Below are 6,578 nucleotides of genomic sequence, written 5' to 3' on the forward strand. Positions count from 1 at the left end.
AGGAGGATCCCTTGAGCCCAGAGGTTCGAAACCAGACTGGGCAACATAGGGAGACTCCGTCTCTACAAAAAATCAAAAAGTAGCCTGGCGTGGTGGTGCATACCTGTATTCCCAGCTACTCAGGAAACTGAGGCAAGAGCATCACTTGATTTTGGGGAGTCTAGGCTGTAGTGAGTTGTGTTCACACCACTGCACTTCAGCCTGGGTGACAGAGAAAGACCCTGTCTTCAAACAACAACAACAACAACGAGAGACTCCTAGGCTGTGCTGCAGGCTCTGGGAGGAAGCAGCAGAGGGGCCTGGGCTCTGAGGGCTTTGAGACCCTGGGCAGGAGTTGGGAGTCAACCCCTGTACTCCTCCTTCATTTGCTCCCTGACAGGGTGGAAGTGTAGGCATTTGGGCTTCAGAGGCCAGGCAGAGTCTGGAGCAACCCCAGGCAGCAGAGCCACCCCACTCTAGGCAACCCCTCCAGGTGAGCCCACAACTGACCACAAGGCTTGCCCTTCCCCCATGTGCCTTGGGCAGAAGAAACAGAACAATCACACTGGTAAACAGGAAGTGAAAGGGCAAGGGAGATCTCAGTTGTGAGTCACTGTGATTTAAACACCGAGGCAGACAAGTAGCACAAAAGAGGAAACCAACACATCTCATGGAAAACACATTCCGGGACCCAGAGCTAATGCGACAAAGAGAGTAAGGCTTCAGAATAAGTGTAATTAATATCCACAGAGAGATGGGCGTAAATAGGAAGCCAGAACATATTCCACTGCGAATCTTGACAGCATCCAGATTGGAAAGGAAGAGGTAAAACTCTCTCTGTTTGCAGATGACGAAATCTTGAATATAAAAAGTACTAAGGAACACACACACACACAGAGCTAACAGCAAGTTCAGCAAAGCTGTAAGGTGCAAGGTGAATAAGCAAAAATCAATCATATTCCTATATACTAGCAATGAACAACCTGAAAATTAAATTAAAAAAACAATGTTAATTTGGAGGGACACCATAACAAAATGCCACCAACTGGGTAGCTTATGGGTAGCTTACAAATGTATTGTCTCATAGCTCTGGAGGCCAGAGGTCCAAAATCAAGGTGATGCAGGGTTGGTTCCCTCACAGAAGGCCGTGGGGGAAAGCTCTGTCCCAGGCCCCTATCCTTATTTCTGACAGCTTCTTGGCTTGCGGCAGCAAAACCCCAGTCTCCACATGCAGTTCTCCCTGTGTGCCTGCACCTGTGTCTGTATCCAAATTTCCCTTTTTATAAGGACAGCAGTTACATTGGATTAAGGCCCACCCTGTTCCAGTGTGACCTCATTCTAAGTCAATTATTTGCATCTGTAGTTACCCTATTTCCAAATAGGGTCACATTCTAAAGTACTAGGAGTTAAGACTTCAACATATGAATTTTGGGGAGATATAGTTCAACCCATAGCAAATTCTGTTTACAAGGGCATCAAAAACAATAAAATATTGACTGGGCACTGGGACTCCCAGCACTTTGGGAGGCCAAGGCAGGAAGATGGCTTGAGGCCAGGAGTTTGAGACCAGCCTGGGCAATATAGCAAGACTCCATCTCTACAAAAAACATATACATAATTTGCTTCTCAGGAGGCTGAAGCAGGAGGATCACTTAAGCCCAGGAGGTCAAGGTTGCAGTGATCCGTGTTGGCACCACTGCACTCCAGCCTGGGCAACACAGCAAGACCTTGTCTCAAAAAAATTAAAAGAATGAAACATGTATGAATAAATTTAACAAAAGAAATGCAAAACTTGTAAACTGAAAACTATAAACACAGTTGGAAGAAATTAAAGAATACTTAAATAAATGGAAAGACATCCACATTCATGGATTGGGAGACTTAATATTGTTAAGATGGCAATACTTCTTAAAGATCTCTGGGCTCACAGAATCCATATCAGAATCCCAGGTGAATTCTCCGCAGAAAGTGAGGAGCTGTTCTGAAAATTCATCTGAAAATTCAAGGAACCCAGGATAGTTAAAACAATCTTCAAAAAGAAGAACAAAGTTGGATGATTCACAATTCCTGATTTGAAAACTTACTACAAAGCTACAATAATCACCAGGTATAGTGGCTCACAGCTATAATCCCAGCACTTTGGGAGGCTGAGGCGGGAGGATCACTTGAGTCCAGGAGTTCAAGACCAGCCTGCTCGACATAGGGAGACCCTGTCACTACAAATAATTTAAAAAGTAGCCAAGTGTGGTGGTGTGCACCTGTGGTCCCAGCTACTTGGTAGGCTGAGGAAGGAGGATTGCCCGAGCCAGGGAGGTTGAAGCTGCAGTGAGCTATAATCCAGTGCCACTGCACTCCAGCCTGAGTGACAGAGCAAGACCCTGTCTCAAAAAAAATAAAATAAAATAAAATAAAATAACTTTTAAAAGAACACCAAACCAAGCTGGGCTTGATAGTACATGACCATAGTCTTAGCTACGCAGCAGGCTAAGGCAGGAAGATCACTTGAGCCCAGGAGTTGGAGGAGATGTATGCAATGATCATACGTGTGACAATAGCCACCGCACTCCAGCCTAGGAAACACAGAGAGACCTTGTCTAAAGCAAACAAACAAACAAACAAAACCCAAACAGAAATTACCAACCACTTAGAAATGGGTGACAGAACAGAATGTTCCACTTTTTAAACTTGTGAAATGTTTCAAAGCAATATCCCGAGAAAAGTAGAAGCTTTAATACGTTTATTAGAGAAAAGGAAGATTAAAAATAAATGAACTACTACCTTAGTTCAAAAACAGGAACACCAACATTAAAATAAGCCCAATAAAGTTGAATAAAGTGGGCCGGGCGCGGTGGCTCAAGCCTGTAATCCCAGCACTTTGGGAGGCCGAGACAGGCGGATCACGAGGTCAGGAGATCAAGACCATCCTGGCTAATGCAGTGAAACCCCGTCTCTACTAAAAATACAAAAAAAAAAAAAAAAAAAAGTTGAATAAAGTGATTGATAGAGAAAAAAGCAAGGCTGGGTGCGGTGGCTTATGCCTGGAATCCCCCTACCCCTCACCTGTGAGAGGCGGAGGTGGGTGGATCACTTGAGACCAGGAGTTTGAGACCAACCTGGACAACATGGTGAAGGCCCGTTTCTACTAAAAGGCAAAAATTAGCCAGGCATGGTGGTGGGCGCCTCTAATTCCCGCTACTTGGGAGGCTGAGGTGGGAGAATGGCTTGAACCTAGGAAGCAGAACCTGCAGTAAGCCAAGATCGTGCCAGCGCACTCCAGCTTGGGCAACAGACCAAGACCCTACCTCAGAAAACAAACAAACAAAAAACAAAACAAAACATACAAACAACAACAACAACAACAAACAGAGAAAAAAAGTAGAAAGTGATAAAATAGAAATAAATGGGAAAATAGAAATTCAACAGGAAAAAAATTCACCCTCAGAATGTGGTGAGGCTGTGAGTTTGGACGGAAGCAGGTGAGGCTCAGGGCTTTGCATGACCGTTCCCAACCTGGGTGGTGCAACCTGGGCAGACGGTCAGGAGAAGAGAAAACACAGACAGTTGATGTGGGGAAAGATGAAGTGGGTGAAGGAAATTAGCCATCGTGGCCCAATATGTATAAGGAAAGCTTTGAAATCATAGGCACCATGGAGAAATGTACAGGAAAATACAAATTATCAAAATGAGTGGGGAAACCCCAGTAGACTTAAGAACTACAGGGAAGGAAAAGGACAAGAGAATACAAGGTTTATCTAAAATACAGTGTCATTTGTTCAGACAATGTGACTTTCTACATTGTCCAGAACATTGAACTAACAAATTATAAGAATAATTAGGACAAATTCAACTATGTGGCAAGATCTATCTACACAGAGTCCTCCTAACTATCAGCAATGATCAATTACAGCATAGAAAAGAAAAATGTCATTCATGACAGCAACACTGTTACAGCACATAGAGGGGGAACCCAACAAAAAATGAGCAGTACTGATGTGGAGAAGACTATAAAGTGTAGCATGTATTGCACGAATAGAGATATACTGTGTTCCTCAGTGGAAGACTGAATATGGTACAAATGTGAGTTTTCCCCTAAATTGGCATTGAATTTAAATTTGGCATCAATTACAATCAAACAGGATTTCCCCGATGAAACTGACAAGCCAATTAGAAATAGAAAATGTACAAAAAAAGACAAGTGTGAAAAAGAGAAGAATGCAGTCGAGATTCTCTGTGATACACAAAATATGCAATAAATTATTTTAATTGAAACAATATATAAAAATAAACATATAGCCAGCCTAGACAACATTGGAAGACCCCGTCTCGGCCTCAAATAATAATAATAAAAGAAATCATCTAGGTGTGGTGGTGTGCACACCTGTAGTCCCTGTTACTCAGGAGGCTGAGACAGGTGGATCATTTGAGCCCAGGAGTTTGAGGCTACAGTAAGCTATGATCGCGCCACCACACTCCAGCCTGGGCAACAGAGTGAGACTGCCTCTAAAAAAATAATAAATAATAATAAATAAAATTTTAAAAAAGAATAAATATATAAAATACCCACTTTAAAAAAGAATAGTGTCCTGAAATAGGCCCATGCATTTAGTAACTTCCTATAAACTAAAGTAACGTAAAAATATAGACTATTCAAAAAATGGTTCTGGGTTGACTCACTACATTTGTAACATAAGATAGAGAGCTATCTCACACTAAAACAATCCAGATGATGTATTAATCTAAACTATTGTAAGAAAATTATAAAACCTTCAACTCATTTGATAACGAATGAAAGTTAAAAAAAGAAAATTCTATCCTGGCTAACATGGTGAAACCCCGTCTCTACTAAAAATACAAAAACTAGCCGGGCGCGGTAGCGGGCGCCTGTAGTCCCAGCTACTTGGGAGGCTGAGGCGGGAGAATGGCGTGAACCCGGGGGGCGGAGCTTGCAGTGAGCCGAGATCGCGCCACTGCACTCCAGCCTGGGAGACACAGTGAGACTCCGTCTCAAAAAAAAAAAAAAAAAAAAAAAAGAAAATTACAAAACTGAAAGAAAATATGCAAAAATATAAGTGAAGAAAATATAAAAGGATATATATTGAGGTAGAAAAGTCATTCCTTTTTTGAGATGGAGTCTTGCTCTGTCGCCCAAGCTGGACTCCAGTGGCGCAATCTCAGCTCACTGAAACCTCCCCTTCCCGGGTGCAAGCGATTCTCCTGCCTCAGCCTCACTAGTAGCTGGGACTACAGGTGTCCGCCACCGCACCCAGCTAATTTTTACATTTTTAGTAAAGACAAGGTTTCACTGCATTGGCCAGGCTGGTCTCGAACTCCTGACCTCAAATGATCCACCCACCTTGGCCTCCCAAACTGCTGGAATTACAGATGTGGACCACCACACCCAGCCAATAGAAAAGTCATTCTTAAGACATGAATTACAAAAGCTAAAAATGAAAGATTAATACATTTGACCACATCAAATTTAAAACAAAAATATTCTATAGAATAAAAGACACTAGGCAAAGCAGGGTAGCTCACACCTGTAATCCCAGCATTTAGGGAGATTGAGGCAGGCAGATTGTTTGAGTTCAGGAGTTCAAGATCAGCCTGGGCAATATACCATCTCTACAAAAACTAGCAAAAAATAGCTGGGCATAGTGGCACATGACTATAGTCCCAGCTACTCAGGAGGCTAAGGTGAGAAGATAGATTGAGCCCAGGAGGTTGAGGCAGCAGTGAACTATGATGGCACCACTGCACTCCAGCCTGGATGACAGAGAGAGTCCCTGTCTCAAAAACAAACATACAATCAAAGACACTAATTGCAAATCTAAAAGGCAAGTTACAGTGTAGAGGAAACATTGGCAACAGATATACCAGGAAAAACAATCCCTGATACATGATTAAGGAAAATTCAACAACTAAGTAGGGAGACGACATAAACAAGTAAATCAAAGAAGAGGAGGCACAGGCAACTAGGAGCCATGAAAACATGCGTAATCTGAAGACACAGGACATATTTTTCACTGGTCAGTTTGGCAACAACTGTGAATTATGAAAATGTTTAGGATTGATGGGGTGTAAATAGGTACAGCATTTCTGGAGGGCAATTCGTCCATAGCTACTAATGTCCCCAGAGTCTAGCAATATGGAAAAGTGTAAATAAATGATCCCTATTCAGCAGTTTAGAAATGAGGTCGTCCTATATGCATTAATATGAATTACATTGCTAAGTGGAAAAAGCATGTCACAGAAGCATGAATCCACGGGACACTTTTCATGTTATCCATTTGTGTTAACTCACAGATGAAGCTCAAATTACACAAAAGTGAATTAAGCAGAAGCCCTCAGGAGGGACCTACACTGGAGGGTTGCCCTGTCATCTCCAGGGAGGACCCCAGGCTTGGTAGCAGAGAGCAGGTGGCCTCACAAGGACTGCTACTGCATTTGAATGATCTCCCTGCTTTAATTGCCAGAACAGGTTTGTGTATTGTGCATACAATGGATTCCTGGGCTGTCTTCTCAGGTCACAGAATCCCTGGGAGACATAAAGAAGAGGCGAGGACTCAAATGCTCTGCCAATCACTGGGGGTAACTTGTCC

The sequence above is a fragment of the Theropithecus gelada genome, chromosome 9 (genome assembly GCF_003255815.1).
Source record: "Theropithecus gelada isolate Dixy chromosome 9, Tgel_1.0, whole genome shotgun sequence".
Classification (NCBI taxonomy): Eukaryota; Metazoa; Chordata; class Mammalia; order Primates; family Cercopithecidae; genus Theropithecus; species Theropithecus gelada.